Source organism: Gorilla gorilla, chromosome 10 (genome assembly GCF_029281585.2).
Source record: "Gorilla gorilla gorilla isolate KB3781 chromosome 10, NHGRI_mGorGor1-v2.1_pri, whole genome shotgun sequence".
Lineage (NCBI taxonomy): Eukaryota > Metazoa > Chordata > Mammalia > Primates > Hominidae > Gorilla > Gorilla gorilla.
The window spans coordinates 28,761,086-28,780,110 of record NC_073234.2 but is presented as its reverse complement, the minus strand read 5'-3'; positions in this window follow the sequence as shown (position 1 = coordinate 28,780,110).

Sequence of the window (19,025 nt, the reverse complement as noted above, 5' to 3'; positions counted from 1 at the left end):
GGCTAATATTTTGTATTTTTAGTAGAGATGGGGTTTCACTGTGTTAGCCAGGATGGTCTCGATCTCCTGACCTTGTGACCCACCCGCCTCGGCCTCCCAATGTGCTGGGATTACAGGCGTGAGCCACCACGCCCGGCCTAGCACTTAGCCTTTCTAAGCCTCAGTGTCTGCACTTATAAAGTGGGACTAATATTACTACTTGCTCACAGTGTTATAAAAGCAGGTGCTTATCACAATGCTTACCTGTAGGAAGTGCTTCATAACTATCAGTTATTTTTATAATCCTCTCTAACTTTCCTTCCTCAAAGCCCACTTTGTTTCTGAAATCCTCCCTGAAAGGTCAGTAATATCAATAACGGTAAGGATGATAGACAATAACTAACACATAGATGGCCTTTTTCTTCTGCCAGGCATTATGATGTGCTTTGCAAATATTAACTCATTCATTCTTCACATCAACCTTGATGTTATTACATCCATTGTAATGTAAGGAAATGGGAGTTCAGAAATTAAATAACTTTCCCAGTTGACCCAAGTATGAAATGACAGAGGCTAGGTAGGCTCCATCCTGGGAACTCCAGACCCTTGCTAAGCACCTGACTCACACCATGTCTTCCTGGACTTATGGAGGGCAAGGACCTGCCCCCAGCACATCACCTTTTACCTTGCAGGTGCTCAGGGATGTTTTTGCTGGGGATGATGGTGAGACTCCCAGCATCTTTCCCCTCCCCAACTCTAGGCAGGATCTGGATTCATTTCCAACTCCTGCTGTGACAAACTACCACAAACTTAGTGGTGTAAAACAATATAGATTTATTATCTACATTCTGTACATTTGAAGTCCAATTGGACCTCGCTGGCGAAGATCAAGGTGTCAGCAGAGCTATATTTCTTCCTGGAAGCTCTAGGGGAGCACCCACTTCTTGCCTTTTCTGGCTTCCAGAGGCTGCTGCCTTCCTTGGCTCAGCGCCCCTTTCTCTGTCTTCAAAGCCAGCAAGGACAGGCTGAGCCCTCATACCGCATTGCTCTGACCTTGTCTCCTGCCCTTCGCTTTCACTTTTGAGAACATATGTGATTACATTGCGCTCACCTGGAGGATTCGGGGGCATCTCCCTACTTTAAGATTAGCTGATCAGCAGCCCTAATTCTATTTGCGCTTTAATTACCCTTTACTACAACACATTCACAGGTTCCAGGGATTAGGATGTGGACATCTTTGGAGGGCCATTTTCCTGTCTACCACAATCTCATGTGGAATTCAAAATAAAAGCAATATCTCATCATAAAATAAGTATAAAGAAATCTAGGCAAGGCATGGTGGCTCACGCCTGTAATCCTAACACTTTGGGAAGCTGAGGTGGGTGTATCACTTGAGGTCAGGAGTTTGAGACCAGCCTGGCCAACATGCTAAAACCCCATCTCTACTAAAAACACAAAACTTAGCAAGTCATGGTGGCACACGTCTGTAATGGCAGCTACTCAGGAGGCTGAGGTGGATGGATCGCTTGAACCTGAGAGGCAGAGGTTGCAGTGAGCCAACATCATACCACTGCATTCCAGCCTGGGCAACAGAGTGAGACTCTGTCTAAAAAAAAAAAAAAAAAAATCTCCCAAGACTAAACCAGGAAGAAGTTGAATCTCTGAATAGATCAATAACAGGATCTGAAATTGTGGCAATAATCAATAGCTTACCAATCAAAAAGAGTCCAGGACCAGATGGATTCACAGCCGAATTCTACCAGAGGTACAAGGAGGAACTGGTACCATTCCTTCCGAAACTATTCCAATCAATAGAAAAAGAGGGAATCCTCCCTAACTCATTTTATGAGACGAGCATCATCCTGATACCAAAGCCGGGCAGAGACACAACCAAAAAACAGAATTTTAGACCAATATCCTTGATGAATATTGATGCAAAAATCCTCAATAAAATACTGGCAAACCAAATCCAGCAGCACATCAAAAAGCTTATCCACCATGATCAAGTGGGCTTCATCCCTGGGATGCAAGGCTGGTTCAATATATGCAAATCAATAAATGTAATCCAGCATATAAACAGAACCAAAGACAAAACCCACATGATTATCTCAATAAATGCAGAAAAGGCCTTTGACAAAATTCAACAACCCTTCATGCTAAAAACTCTCAATAAATTAGGTATTGATGGGACGTATCTCAAAATAATAAGAGCTATCTATGACAAACCCACAGCCAATATCATACTGAATGGCCAAAAACTGGAAGCATTCCCTTTGAAAACTGGCACAAGACAGGGATGCCCTCTCTCACCACTCCTATTCAACATAGTGTTGGAAGTTCTGGCTAGGGCAATTAGGCAGGAGAAGGAAATAAAGGGTATTCAATTAGGAAAAGAGGAAGTCAAATTGTCCATGTTTGCAGATGACATGATTGTATATCTAGAAAACCCCATCGTCTCAGCCCAAAATCTCCTTAAGCTGATAAGCAACTTCAGCAAAGTCTCAGGATACAAAATCAATGTACAAAAATCACAAGCATTCTTATGCACCAATAACAGACAAACAGAGAGCCAAATCATGAGTGAACTCCCATTCACAATTGCTTCAAAGAGAATAAAATACTTAGGAATCCAACTTACAAGGGACGTGAAGGACCTCTTCAAGGAGAACTACAAACCACTGCTCAATGAAATAAAAGAGGATACAAACAAATGGAAGAAAATTCCATGCTCATGGGTAGGAAGAATCAATATCGTGAAAATGGCCATACTGTCCAAGGTAATTTATAGATTCAATGCCATCCCCATCAAGCTACCAATGACTTTCTTCACAGAATTGGAAAAAACTACTTTAAAATTCATATGGAACCAAAAAAGGGCCCACATCACCAAGTCAATCCTAAGCCAAAAGAACAAAGCTGGAGGCATCACGCTACCTGACTTCAAACTATACTGCAAGGGTACAGTAACCAAAACAGCATGGTACTGGTACCAAAACAGAAATATAGATCAATGGAACAGAACACAGCCCTCAGAAATAATGCCACGTATCTACAACTATCTGATCTTTGACAAACCTGAGAAAAACAAGCAATGGGGAAAGGATTCCCTATTTAATAAATGATGCTGGAAAACTGGCTAGCCATATGTAGAAAGCTGAAACTGGATCCCTTCCTTACACCTTATACAAAAATTAAGTCAAGATGGATTAAAGACTTAAATGTTAGACCTAAAACCATAAAAACCCTAGAAGAAAACCTAGGCATTACCATTCAGGACATAGGCATGGGCAAGGACTTCATGTCTAAAACATCAAAAGCAATGGCAACAAAAGCCAAAATTGACAAATGGGATCTAATTAAACTAAAGAGCTTCTGCACAGCAAAAGAAACTACCATCAGAGTGAACAGGCAACCTACAAAATGGGAGAAAATTTTCGCAACCTACTCATCTGACAAAGGGCTAATATCCAGAATCTACAATGAACTCAAACAAATTTACAAGAAAAAAACAAACAACCCCATCAAAAAGTGGGCAAAGGATATGAACAGACACTTCTCAAAAGAAGACATTTATGCAGCCAAAAAACACATGAAAAAATGCTCATCATCACTGGCCATCAGAGAAATGCAAATCAAAACTACAATGAGATACCATCTCACACCAGTTAGAATGGCAATCATTAAAAAGTCAGGAAACAACAGGTGCTGGAGAGGATGTGGAGAAATAGGAACACTTTTACACTGTTGGTGGGACTGTAAACTAGTTCAACCATTGTGGAAGTCAGTGTGGCGATTCCTCAGGGATCTAGAACTAGAAATACCATTTGACCCAGCCATCCCATTACTGGGTATATACCCAAAGGACTATAAATCATGCTGCTATAAAGACACATGCACATGTATGTTTACTGTGGCACTATTCACAATAGCAAAGACTTGGAACCAACCCAAATGTCCAACAACAATAGACTGGATTAAGAAAATGTGGCACATATACACCATGGAATACTATGCAGCCATAAAAAAGGATGAGTTCATGCCCTTTGTAGGGACATGGATGAAATTGGAAATCATCATTCTCAGTAAACTATCGCAAGGACAAAAAACCAAACACCGCATGTTCTCACTCATAGGTGGGAATTGAACAATGAGAACACATGGACACAGGAAGGGGAACATCACACTCTGGGGACTGTTGTGGGGTGGGGCGGAGCGGGGAGGGATAGCATTAGGAGATATACCTAATGCTAAATGACGAGTTAATGGGTGCAGCACACCAGCATGGCACATGTATACATATGCAACTAACCTGCACATTGTGCACATGTACCCTAAAACTTAAGGTATAATAATAATAAAAATAAATAAATAAATAAATAAAATAAATTTTTAAAAAAACAATAAAAAAATCAAAAGAAATCTAACAACATGCTTTGTTTTTCCTAAAATTACCACATCATTGGCTTTTAAAATAATAAAACATATTTGTTTCCAAAACTACCTCTTTGGCCAGCCCCCATTTTGTGGAGGCCTATGTGTGTGTCTCCTCGGGCTGCTAGATACCCATCCCTGACAGTAGAGATAGTGGCTGAATGTAGGAGGACATGGCCACATCTTGCCTTGACCCCCTCTCTCCCACCTCCCATGGCTGGCCCTCGAGGAAAAGAGGAGGAGATATTCAAAGTAAAGTGGAGGAGAAAAATAATGCAATGACCATCCAGAAAGGAATGGATGGATTTCTGCTGGCAAAAAAAGGTGGTGAGTGGACTTCACACCTCCATGTGGGCTGGTGCGGCAGTGGAGCCCAGGCTCGTGGGAACCATGGGAGCCAGGGCGTGGAGTTGTAATAAGCCAGTGACAGCCGGGAGAGAGTGATTGCTGGGATGAGCACATGGAGGAGATGAAGCCAGGGTCCTACTCATAGTAAATGCTTTTCAGTTTTTATCATAATTAAATGTTTTAAAAATGTTAATGGAATAAATTGAACTTGACTTCCCCATTTTCTCCAGATCCTGCAATTATGCTCAAGGCCTGTCTTGAAAGGATGCCAGAGGGTGATGGATTAACTCTAAAATAAATCAAATTTCCCTTGCTACAGAGTTAGGGTGATACAATAAGTGTTTCATCCTGTCTCTGATGATGGAGGAGTTGCATCGCCTTTTCCCTGGCCATTCCATTTGGCTAGGAACAGCCTGAGGCATAAGCTTACTAATGTAGTGTCATAAACCAAACTCTATCAGAGCAATCACCCTCTGTTGACACAGCGCAGTGGGTGAAAGGGCCTGGGCAGCATTTCTGCCGAGCTGCCACCTCCTTGCCAAGGCTCCCTCCCTGCAAATATCTAGCTAGCAAGCTCTTGGAAATGAGCTGGGCGTGATGCCAGCCAGACTTCCAGCTTGCCAGCATGGGCGGTGCAGAGGGCCAGGCACCTGCTCCCTCTGCTCTTGCTGGTGGGGCTTTCGTGCAGGGCTTTGCTGACAAGGGGATCTCTGGGAGGGATCCAGGAGGGCCAGCGCTCCAACAGCTCCCAGGACTGAGTCAGCAGCAGAAACTCCCGCCTATGCCTGGAAATACTAAATCCAGGACCTGGGCAGGGAAAGAGGCCAAATGGAGCACTGGGCCTCTCCTTAGGATCACTAAGTGTGGGATCATCTGAGTTTATTGAAAGTGGGAATCTTCCTTCCACCTCCCAAATTTGGGGCAGGCAAGTAGAAATGAATACGGGTTTCCCACACTTAAAATTCCCAGTTGACATTCATCCTCCTGTCTTCACACCCTCTATCTGCTTCTAAAAACTTTTCGCTTCCATCCTTCATTCACATTTATGGATAATTTACTGCTATCACTTCCAGAGGCATTTGAATAGGACAGGAATCAAAGCCTTAGGCTATAGGGACAAAGAGTTAATGGTAACGTTTCAGCAAAGGCCAGGAAAGATTTTTCTAATCATTAAGGCCATTCAGGAGTTTCTGAAACCAAACTGAGCATAGAGTTTCCTATTCCAGCTACAAATGAGGGCCTTTCTGACAATATCCACATTTGCTATGTGTTCTTTTGACTTTTCTTTGGTTCCATTGTGGTGTTGGGATTAGTCTGAAGCCAGCATTCCATCTCTAGTGAGTTTCCCTTATATGGAGCCCTAACCGGGTCCTCTAGAGCAGCCATCCCCAACCTTTCTGGCAGGAGGTACTGGTTTCACGAAAGACAATTTTTCCACGGACCAGGATGGTGAGATGGTTTCAGGATGATTCAAGCACATTACATTTATTGTGTACTTTATTTCTATTATTATTACATTGTAATATATAATGAAATAATTATACAACTCATGATAATGTAGAATCAGTGGGAGTCCTGAGCTTATTTTCCTGCAATTAGACAGACCCATCTGGGGGTGATGGGAGACAGTGATAGATCATCAAGCATTAGATTCTCTTTTTTTGTTTTTTTGTTTTTTTGAGACAGAGTCTTGCTCTGTATGCCCAGGCTGGAGTGCAATGGCACGATCTTGGCTCACTGCAACCTCTGCCTTCCGGGTTCAAGTGATTCTCCTGTCTCAGCCTCCCTAGTAGCTGGGATTACGGGCATGCACCACCACGCCCGGCTATTTTGTATTTTTGGTAGAGACATTTCTCCATGTTGATCAGGCTGGTCTCGAACACCTGATCTCAGGTGATCCACCTGCCTTGGCCTCCCAAAGTGCTGGGATTACAGGCGTGAGCCACCGCGCCTGGCCCTAGATGCTCATAAGGAGAGCATAACCTAGATCCCGCACATGCGCAGTTCACAGTAGGGTTCGAGCTCTTATGAGAATCTAATGCCACACTGATCTGACAAGAGGTGGATCTCAGGTAGTAATGCGAGTGATGGGGAGCAGCAGTCAATACAGATGACACTTCGCTGGCTTGTCTGCTGCTCAACTCCTGCTGTGCAGCCCTGTTCCAATACTGGGGACCACTGGGCTAGAGCTTTCTCACATATATTCTCATTCCATCTGTGAGGATGCTGTGGCAGTCTAAGACAGACTGTAGACATTAAAGCTGTCTCTCTTGTGACTCCTGAAATTACTCATCTCCATTTCTTCCATCTTCTTCTTTGAGAATGTTTTAGGTTATTTTTATTAAACAGCTTCTCACCTCCATTCCAGCCTGTTCCAGAGTCTTAATGTGATGTCCAAAACTAGGAAGTCAAAATTCCTAATGATAGAAGTACACTGTAGAATGGAAGATCACCTCCTCAGTTGCAGACTTTACTTCTATTATTATAACCCATGATCCAAGTAGCATTACAGGAGACCTCACAACACAATTGTATATTTTGTTGATGCAGACTACTAAGCCTTTTCACATGAGCTACTGCTAAGCCACATTCTCTTTCTTATAGCATGCAAAGAGGCACATTTTGTAGAATATTATCTTGTGCAATTCCACTCTTGAATCCAGCCTTTCAAAAATCTATCTGTCTGTGTGTGTATAGAGAAAGACAGTTTTACTCAGTTCCTGTCTTCTGAAAATCTATATTTCCATTCAAGTCATAGATAAAACATTTGAATAAAGCAGAAGAAAAGGAGAGATTCTAAGCCAGACAACTACAGATCATTTTTCTCCAGGTTCATTAAGCAATACCTCTGATGCCCAAATGTTCACCTTGTTACCAATATGCCTATACATCTCTGCATCCAATCCATGTGTTTCTCTTATCCACAACTAGATATCGAGTCCATGTCATTCAGCAGCTGATGTCCACATGTTCCATGTGATATAACTGTTCTTGATTTACCGGTCTAATGTGACCTTGTCGGAGAAAGAACTGCGGTTAGCCTGTTCCAATTTGCCCTCAGTAGATTCATGCTGGATCCAAGTGACCCTAGTGTCTTTTTCTAGATGCTTCTAAACAAAGCCTTCAATAACCTGGTGGAATTTTGACTGTGTTTTAACATCGAGCTCACAGTCTGTAGTTTGTAGAATCTGCCTTTTTGGACACTTTGAAAATCAGAGTCCTGTCTAGTGACAGAGGTTACTGAAAGGACTGGTGCGTGCTCCCATCGCTCGAAGCTGCTGCCTGTGCTATGGTTAATTAGAGACTGACAGACACATTTCGAGCAGACTGTTGATTGCTTCTTATCCTCTTTACTTTGAAGCCCACTGCCTTTTCCAGCATACGTCTGATCTTTCCTTGGGAGTCAACACTAACTCCAAGTTGTATGTTAGCCTTCAGCTGCTTAAATGAGCCCCCTAAACCCCAACAAGCTTCAGTGAGGCACATGCTATGGGGAAAGGTAAGGTTGTGCCCATCAGTTGTCCTCAGGGGTCCCAGGGCTTACCCCTGGACTTTGGTATGCTTGGTGCAATGGGTGAAAGGCAAAGTGGAATCCCAGAAGCCTGCAGGGTAGCATTTTCCATCCCCTGTGGGAGAGTTCTGCCATCTTCTCTGTCTTGAACCAATGCTCACCTTGGCTCCCTCTTCTGAGGGCTTGAGTTAATGTCCCCAGCAATATCCTTGCTTATTCAGGTCACATGTTAGGAACGTGAACCCCTAAGAAGGGAGTGAGGTGGGGCAAAGCTCATGAAATAATGAGGAAAAGATAAAAGGAACTGTCTACCCCAGAAACAAACAACTCTTGAACCTTACTAGGTTCAGGCTCAGATGGGGACAATAATACCAGTTCTACCTCCCTCATAGAAAAATGAGTCAATGTTTGTGCACAAGAAAGTGAGGGCTATTATCGGATGGGTGGGGGAGAGTAGGGAGAGTCATTCCTAGAGTTTTAAAGCAATGGAGCAATTATCTTACTGCTTTAGAAAAACAGCTTGGGGAGAAAGAGGCAGAGGACAAAGGAACTCACCAGTTGCTTCTGCAAAAAACAAAAAAACAGAAAAAAATCTAAATGAGTTCTCCTGCAGGTAGGAAAATCTGTGCCTGTTACTCTTTACTGCACTTCCGTTTGTGGGACCAACTGCTGTATTTCCTGACCCTTTGTGGTCAGAAGAATCCTTGGGGGCTTGTGTTAAAAGCAGAGGTCCATAGGCAGGGTTTCTCTACCTTGGTGGTACAGTAGAATCACCCAGGGAGCTTTTAAAACTCTGATTCCTAAGCCACACCCAGGCCAATTAAACCAGACTCTGGGGCTGAGACCCAGGTATTAGTAATCTTTAAAGCTCCCCAGGTGACTTCAGTGTTCAGCCAAGGCTGAGAAGAAGCACTGTTCCTGCATCTCCACCCAACCAAAAGCATCAGGCTCTCCAGGCATAAGGCCTAGAAATTAGTATTTTTAACAAGTGCCCCAGTGATTACAATAATTAAGTAAGCTGAGGAACACAGTCCTTTGAAACCTCTTTCTCCTTTTAAGGCTGCTCACCCTTTGTTTCATTTGCCAAAAAATAGGGGTAGAAAGGGCTGAGTGCCTCTCTCTACATATTGGGAGGGGCTGTGACGACTGTGGCTGATGGACGCCTCTGGAATTCTGTAAGGGTAATTACTTGGGAGTCTGACAAACTGACAAATGAAGCAATTTCCATTTCAAACAGAAAATAGAGAGAGATCAGATGCATTTCCTGGCTACTGGAGTAAGCAGCACAATTACAGCTGCTCCAAGGACCAAACCAATGGCCTATCCCTGAGAATTGCAGGGCCTGGGGAGAAGGAACAAGGAAGGTTGTAGGCCCATGGCCCATACTTCTCTTCCTGCCCCCATGGTCCACCCTATACCATGCAGGGCCACAGACATGTGGCTGTGGTTTTAAAGCCAGGGAGTCATTATCTTACCATTTTAAGTGACACCCTGGCCCTCAAACAGCCATGTCTCCAGCCCAGGTGCACACTGCAGTAGCACGGTCTACCATTGAGAGGACGCACCCCTGAAAGAGGTCAGCAAAAGCTCTGGAATGGGTATGAGACCATTTGAGCCGCAAATTCTGGGTCTTGGGTATACAACGTGACAGAGCACGGTGGTCTAGAAAAGGGTGGTAGGTGTTGGCTCCAGGTGGGAACATCCTTCAGCCCGGTGAAAGATGGGCTGAAGTCCACGAGGAAAGACAAAACTAGAGGAGGGCTAGAGTAGGGCCTTGGAAATCACAGGGCCCAGGACAAGAACCCAGTGGTTCAGGTCATAGGACGACCCTGCCAATGCATGCAAAGAAAGGAAGTCTCTGTGCCCAAAGACTCAACCCACTCTCCTGGAGGGCCCAGAGCTTTCCACCAAGTACTTGAACTTCTTTCTGGTAGACCCATTCTCTGGCAGGAGGTCCATGCAATACCTGCAAGTCCTTACCAACCCAAGCCTCAGAAGGGACCAAGACCCAGCTCCTCTTGTCTTCTCCTTGCCAATGGATGGATCAAGTTTTCTTCCTCTCATTCTGAACTCTCTTGACAATATCCTCTAGATGCTTCTAATCCCCTGCTGTGCCCTGATCCAGGTGGCCCCACACCCCACCTGATTTCCTTTGCAAACTGCCTGTCTCCTCCTCAGCTGGGCTATTTCCTACAACAGACCTCTTCCTGCCTGATAGTGTCCTTCATCCTTCAAAGGTAACTATGCGCTGGGCACAGTGGCCCGTGCTTGTAATCCCAGCACTTTGGGAGGCCAAGGTGGGCAGATCACCTGAAGTCAGGAGTTCGAGACCAGCCTGGCAGACATGGTGAAACCCCATCTCTACTAAAAATACAAAAATTAGCCAGGCATGGTGGTGTGCACCTGTAATCTCAGCTGCTTGAGAGGCTGAGGCATGAGAATCACTTGAACCCAGAGGCAGAGGTTGCAGTGAGCCAAGATCATGCCACTGCACTCCAGCCTGGGCGACAGAGTGAGATTCCATCTCAAAAGAAAAAAAAAAAAGTAAATATGCACCTCAAGCTTCTTAGACAAGCCTACTCTCCCTTAATCATTTTTTACTAATATAAGGGCCTCATCTCCACTGCCTTGACCTTCTCACTTTACTTTTCTTCCCATCATGTAAGAAGAGGCTACTAGACAATGTGCCTGATGTCTCTTACAAACAAAACCAGAACTCACACTTTCAGATAATTGCTATTTTCAAGCTAGTGACCTGGGAAAAGAGTGCGCTTATTTCAATAACACTCTTATTGCTCCAGTTGTCACTGCAGCTTCTCTTTTGAAATTGCCTCTGGAGACGGCAATATGTACTTTTGATTATGCTAGTCCTAACCAGGCTCCATTCTCTGCTCTCGGGTCCGCTGTTTGGAAGCAGCCCTCTCTTTCCTTTGGAGGAGAGTTGGTAAATGAAGGATGCTCTGGGTAATCAAATTAAGAATTTTTAAAATGAAGGATGAGTTCTAGGAATTCCTAGGGAAACGATTGTCAACGTATGAAAAAAATTTAGTAAAGCGAATCTCCAGAATAGTTTTTAAAAAGATGCATCCAACATACAATGGAATATGTGTAGCCATCCATGTGATATTGGGAAAGACCATGCAAAGCCATGGGAATGTAAAGGAGAGGGTGGGTAGACTGGAGGGCATGGTTCTAAAAGGAAACACGGGGATCCTGATGGAGCTGCTCAGTGTATGAATGTGGTGGTAGATATGGTAGATACACGATCTACATATGTGATAAAAGTATAGACCACTAATTATAGACCACTTGCACCCACAAGTGAATACAAATAAAACTAGGAAAATCAGAAAAAAAACTATGGATTTTCTCAATGTCAATATTCTGGTTTTTATATTATCCTACAGTTTTGTAAAATGTTACCATTGGAGGAAACTGAGTAAAAAATAAAGGAGTCTCTCTGTACCATTTTATGAAACTGTATGTAACTTATATTTATCTCAGTAAAAATTGCACTTAAAAAAACACATTTAGACCAACAGAGCATGATTTAACTGTCATTATATAAACACCATTTGTTTAATTTCAGGAAAAAATCAAATAAACTCATCCGTAGAGAGATACAAATAAATGATTTAATATAATAAGTTTTAGGGACTCATTTATATTTTCATAGCAATTAGACCCTCATTTTTCTAAAGCTGACAGCATAAGTTTCTTTTGAAGCAGAGGCAGGACTAGGATAAGGCCAGGGAAGCGGGGTGCAGGACCCTGAGAGTGAGTGGCTCCTTGAATTTTGTACCCTAGGAGCCTCTCTTCCCTTACTGTAGTGTAAATGCCCAACAGGTTTGTCCTGCCCACTGCACAGACAAAACCAATTCACTGTGACTGTGCTATTGCAATAAAGAGTTTCATTAATACATGGCCGCCAAGTGGAAGGACTGGAGTTATCACTCAAATCAGCCTCCCTGAGAACTCAGAGGCTAGCATTTTTTGGATAATCTGGTGGGCAGGGGTCTGGGGAATGGGTGCTGCTAATTGGTTGGGGATGAAGTCATAGGGGTGTGGAAAATGGTTCTCATGCACTGAGTTTGCTTCTGGGTGGAGCCCCAGGACGAGATGAGTCATGAGTCATGGGTCCAGGTGAGGCCAGACAGTTGCCAGAATGCAAAGATCTGAAACATATCTCAAAAGACTAATCTTAGGTTCTACAATAGTGACATTATCTATAGAAGCAATTGGGGAAGTCACAATCCTGTGACCTCTGGCCACATAGCTCCTGAGCAGTAAGTGATTACTGAAACTATGCCTACATTTTAGCAGAATTCAGGCCCTAATCTCATGGCCATTCATTAGTTTTCAGTCCCTGAGCAAGGAGAGTTAGTTTTGGGGAAGGATTTTTATCATCCTTGCCTTTAAGTTAAATTATAAACTAAATTTATCCCATGGTTGGCTTGGTCTACATGCAAGAAGGAGTGAACACAGCCAGCCTGTGAGGCTAGAAGCAAGATGGAGTCAGCCATGTCAGATTTCTCTCACCATCACAATCTTTGCAAAGGCAGTTTCACTAGTCCCAGCCCTGTTTCAAAATTTCACTTTTTAGTGAGCTAGGGATACAGAGTGTAAGAGGAATATACACTCTCCTCACCCCAAACTCACTAAGCCTAAAGGAAAAGTTAAGCTTGGAAACTGAGTCGTGCAAAAAAACTGCCTTTCTATGTGTTCCTAAACAGGTATCTCCCCACCATGTAAATTAACAGCTTATCTTCTGGGTATGGGACAAAAGGAGAGTAGAAATCATTCCTCCACCCACCCCAAGGCAATACATATTTGACTTCTCCCTCTACTCTACGTTTATCTTATGTAAGGGGCAGGTTTACTGAGAGCAAGATGAATACATAATGGATGGTTCCTCTACCCTCCTTTCACATGCAACATGTGGACTCAGTGAGCACTAATCAAAGCCTCAAAAGAATGTCGCCGCCGTCCTATTAGTGTACCCTGCTCTTTTTTTTCCTCTTTCCTCTTTTCCCTCTTGCTCACTTTTTCCACTTTAAATACAGAAGCCCTCAAAACCTGCTTTGAAAAAAGTGTGGGCCACAGATCCTACTGTGGCTTGTGTCTCTTTTGCCTGAGCATGTCCTCAACCTTCACAAAATAAACCTCAAAATTGAGACCTGTCTTAGATACTTTTCTGATTTATATAGAGGCTGCTTGGGGAAGCAGGCAGCTCCTGGCCTCTGACTCTGAAGGTCACGTAGACTCTGCTATGGATTTTCTCACTGGGTTTATAGAGGAGAAGTTATCCCTGGTATAGGTATGTTTCAAGAGAGTAACAAATATGGCATTTTAAAACTCTGCTGAAATGTTTCTGTTTCTACCATTCATGGTATTCTTTATGTGCCAGGAATTTGCTAGATGTGGGGAAGACAGCAGGGAACAACAGTCTCTTCCCTCATGAAGCTTGAATCTCTTCATTTTGAGACTCTGTAATTCAATACAGAAAGTCCCTAACCTAAATGAGTTGTAGGCTGAAACAAAGCTTCTGACTTTAGGCAATTGTTTAATATCTGCTTTTTAATCTCATTTTGTCCAAGTTGACAGGCTTTGATGTGTGGACCATCAGCAGGATTGCAAAGTGTTAACAGATGGAGAGGAAGGACAGGAGTGGACAGAGCTTCCCTCCCAGATGGAGTGATTGATTGATATTAACCACATGGAGTTATAGAGCAGTAGATCACCATGGGATGACAGCCTAGAGCTCTGGCAGCAGGTCGACTTTGGTGTAAGTCCTGGCTCTGCCTCTTAACAGTTTCCATAGGATTTAGTTTTCTCATATGTAACCTGGGCACAAGACTACACACCACCCGAGGTAGTTGTGACAGTCAAATCACAGGTGTACAGGTAAATCACAGACCAAAGCATTCAGCACAGTTATGGCCACGGTAGGCAGTAAATGGACCATAGCTGTTATCATTATTACACAGAATCCCCTTAGGGTTGCAAAGCACCCTTTCACAATTGATATCCTGATACCATTGAGGAGCACAGAACTCATGTATTTGTCCATGATTATGCACAGTTAAGTGGTAAAATAATTGGAAGGACCTTAAAGATAAGTACAACTCTTAAATCTCTGATATTTTTCCCAAGTACCTCCTTCTAGGGTCTAAGCAGAACAGGGAGCTCAATAAACACTTGTGAACTTAAATTCAATTCAAAGAGTATTCATAGACCCCAAGCCTGTGCACTGAGCTACTGGGGCAGAGGGTTGGGAGTTCTCTGGACCCAAAGAGAACTGTATTGCTTTACAGTTCTCTTTGAGTCCAAAAGAATTAGACTGTGAACAACTAACAGTCCCTCATAGAATAATAAAATACATGTCAATATAGATCCATGAAATGAGTTGTGAAAACCATCACCAATTTTCTAATCCACCAATTAAACACACACTAGAGTAGTAGTAGCTTATTGAATGTGTATGATGTCCAGGCACTGCACTAGACAATGGGCTTTCAAAAATAAAGATTGATATAGTATATTACTTCACAGAACAGCAAGAGAGACAAATGAATCATATAAGTCTAGTATAAATAGGTACAGTGAGAGAAATACATATAAGGCACATGAGTAAGAGGAATGAGTTGGGAAGACTTCATACATGAGGTTTAAAAGATAAGTAGGAGTTTCACAGATGAAGAGAGCAGGGGCACAGCGGGCAGACATAGCTGCATGTGCTAAGTGAGAGGTGCGCCCAACAGCTTAGACGTTTGGAAGAGGGGCAGGCAGATCACTACAGCTTCAGCTCAGTCTGAAAAGCAGAGAATGGTGGAATATGAGGTGGAGATGGAGGGAGGATGGAGATCATGGGCGCCCTATCGTGCCATGCTTAGGAACTTATGCTTTATCCTGTAAGCAATAGGGATCACTGAAGAGCTTTAAGGAGTGACAATCAAATTTGCCTTTTAAAAAGACATGGAGGGTGATTTGGACATGGGAGAGGAGATGAACTAGAGATGGAGAGACCAGGTTTCTGACTCTCCTGGAGCTATTGCCATGGTGATGGTAAGAGCTTGAACCAAGGCAATCGTAGTAAAGAAGGAAGGAAACAAGAGAGGAAGGGAGGGAGGGAAGGGAAAGAAAGGCAGGGCAAGGAAGAAGAAAGAAAGGAAAGTAAGAAGAAATGGAGAAAGGAAAGGGAACGGAAGGGAAGAGAAAATAAGGGAAGGGAAGGAAGGAAAGGGAAAGGAAGAGAGGAAATTAAGAGATGTTTAAAAGATGGGATTCCAAGTGCTCAGTGACTGACAGGATGTGGGCAGTAGGAAACTTGAGAATGATCTTGATTGAAAGTGTGAAAGAAGGCCACAGACAAGCTAGCATGGATTACAGAAGGCAGTGGAGCAGAGAAGGAGAAAATGGCTGTGGGGCAAAGAAGCATATGTGTTGTATGGAGGGTAAAAAGACCTGGGAGAGAGGTGTGCAGGTGTTTGGGATGAATGCTATCTCCATCACGGGTGAATAAACTGCCCCAGAACCTGTTTTGTGCAGTCACATGAGTGTGGACACCTGTAAGAGCTTATCTTGGGTACAGGCAGGGCACAGTCACACTGTGTGTGCATGGCTCTCTTCCCTCTCTCTGTCACGCTTTCTAAAGACTCTCATAAGAACCCACTGTTGGCAGAGCCACATTCAGAAGTCAAACTTGGTAATTGATACTGTAATCCCCTGGATTCCCTCATTAGCAGCTGCTAATGGCTGTTGTGTTAACCATTCAATTAGGGCTCTAATAGGCCCATTGTAAACTGCATCCATTCGAAGGGAACAGAAGAGCTGGGAGAGAAGACTGAAGCTGGCAGTGAAGATCCCTGACAACACCAGAGGCCTCCCACTGTCTCTGACTGGGGTACCCTAGGTCTGGATTAAGCCAGAAGGCCTCTCCAGAAGGCCAGCCCAATGGCCAGATATTGGACTTCACAGAGAAAACAGTGGGCCTGGGATGGCCTCCAGCCAAAAATCTGGAGACTTTCTTTGCTGCAAAAAGAGGCTCCCTAGGTCTGGACATCCTCTGGTGACTTACCCTCTCCCAAACCTGTACCTGTAAATTCTGCTTTTACCTCTACTCTACCCAGCAACCCAAACTCAAAGGAATATTCAGAGCATCTGATTCAGAGAGATTGCTAGTGCAGCCACCTCCTCCAGCATCTGCCCTAGAGTCCTGGCCCATTTCCATCTCTCCACCACCTTTTCCCTCCAAGATATTCTTTTTGGAGAAGAGACAGTTTGAGATATGGACCTTGCAGAGTTATTTAGTGGGGTGAGGGTGTTGCCAATGCTGACCTTACACAATTCAAGAGACCCCGGGGAAAGTTCTACATGTGGCCCCCTTCTTGTGGTTTATGGCTCTATCTCCAGAGAGATCTGACTTATTAGAAACAAATTCCTCACCAGCAAAACTGGGATATCACTGGTAGCAGCCATCCCTCACTAGAGGCCAGCATATATTTTCCAGGACTCAGTGGAATAGAAGTAATTGCAAAGATTCTTAACCAGCCCCTTAGTTGGTCAGTGGAAATGCAGGGAGGTGGGATTTACTCAAAAAATTGGTTCTGCATCAACCTCAAGACCACCTGGCTGCTCTATGTGTCACATTATTTCTTTTATCCTTTATTGTTTTAATTCTCACTTCTGAAAAAATAATCAGATAACGTATATGCAAATATTCCATAAAGCATAAAATATCCTCTCTCTTATCTACCTGCCTTTTCAGGTCCTGCCCCCAGAAACCTCCCACAAGCCTTGGAGCCTCCAGTCTCACATACAGACCTTGATCTGACCTTGGGATCCACATTGCAAAGCCAAACCGATTTTCACACACACACACACACCCCCACCAAAAAACAGAAACCAGGGAACTTAACCATACCACTTGCTGCTCTCCAACATCTTTTCAAGCCCTGCCTGTCTTCTTACCTCTGTTGTCTTCTACAGCTAGTGGGAGGCAGCTTCTCTGGGGTGCTCTGTCAGACTCTGTCAGCATGATGCCTTAACTAGGCAATTTCTTGTGCTTCCTAGGCCTGGATAACGTAGCCAGCAATCCTACCTGCTGGGCCAGGGTCAGGAAACAAACTGAAGACACTGTGGAAGGCTTTTCTGAGATCACCTAGAAGCCAGGGCAAAGAATCAACAGAGAAACCAGCTGACTCTAGTATTGACTGTGAGTAGCAGAAAGAACACCGAACTAAGAGCTCCAACTAGTTCGCTAGTCAGCTTTGGTTAAATCCTGTCTCCCGTCTGGAGTCATCTACAAAGGGAGAAGATTATTCTGATCGTCGTTTTGTGAGTGCCACCAGAGGAACAGAGACCTCCCCGCCACCACCCCGTCTTTTCTGATAGCCCCAGGATTTCAGGCCTGCCTCCTGCCTTCCTATGTGTAGACAGAAATAGCCTGTAGGGAGGGCTAAGGCTGGGAACACACCCTACAGAGTCTACTACCTGCTTTGCCTCACAAACCATGTTAAATTAGAAATAATGCATAATCAGGCTGTTTTATCCTACCCAGAAGCTAGCAGAAAGAATTTGGCAAAAGCTGTTGGGAGGTCATAGGAGAGAACCATGTTACCATTGTTCTCAGAGGCCTCAAGAGAAGGTGGTGTGTTCTAGAGTTAGTTGTAACTATGCAAATGTGGTAGGCAGATTTCTAAGCAGGCCCCCATGCCATTAACCCTATGATGTCGTTCCTATGATTATGCTATACTGCATGTCAAAAGGGATTTGCAGGTTTAATTAAGGTTACTAATCAGTTGACTTTGCAATAGGGAGATTGTCCAGATGGATGTAACCTAACAAGCTATAGAGCTTTCTTTAGCTAGTGGCAGAAGGGGAAGTGAGAGATAAATAAAATATGAGAGGGATTTGATGAGAAAGAGGTTCTCTATTGGTAGCATGGAGGGAGTTATAGGGAATGACCTCAAGAGAGCAGTATTCAGAAGCAAGGAGTGACCAAGAGTCAATAACCAGCAAAAATCAGGAATTGCAGTCCTTCAACCACAAGGAACTGAACTGAACTCTGCTAACAACTTGAATAAGCTTGAAAGTGGATTCTTCCCGGAGCCTCCAGACTATAGCCTAGCTCAGCCAACACCTTGATTTCAGCCCTGTGAGATGCTGAGCAAAGAACCCAGCATGAGCCCACCCAGACTACAGACATCTGAGATCATAATAAGTAGGTGTTGTTTTAGCCATGATGTTTGTGGTAATTGTTAGGCTCCCTAAGTGTGGCTGCACTATCGCCAGGCCATTATGAACTCTGTGACCAACATGTACGCCTCGAGAAGTGAACTCTGTGACTGGCACGTATACCTCCAGAAGTGAACTCTGTGACTGGCACGTATACCTCCAGATAGCTCCCTCGAACAAAGAGGCCCAAAGCAACAAAAGTATGATCGCAAAGAAGAAAAACAGCAAGTTCCTGTTCCAGCCGGTTAACCAACCCTCCAAATCTATAACGACCAACCCCCAGCTGTAACCTTCTGTAACTTTCCACTTGCTACCCCAGCCTATAAAACCCCCTCTTCCTCATTCCTCAATGCTGACTCTCTTTTCGGACTCAGCCGGCTCACACCCAAGTGAATAAACAAGCCTTGTTGCTCACACTTAGCCTGCTTGGGTTGTCTTCTCAATTAAATGCGTGCTTAACAGTTATTTGTTACACAGAAATCAAAATGTTAATATAACAAGTAACTCTGACCCTTCTGCC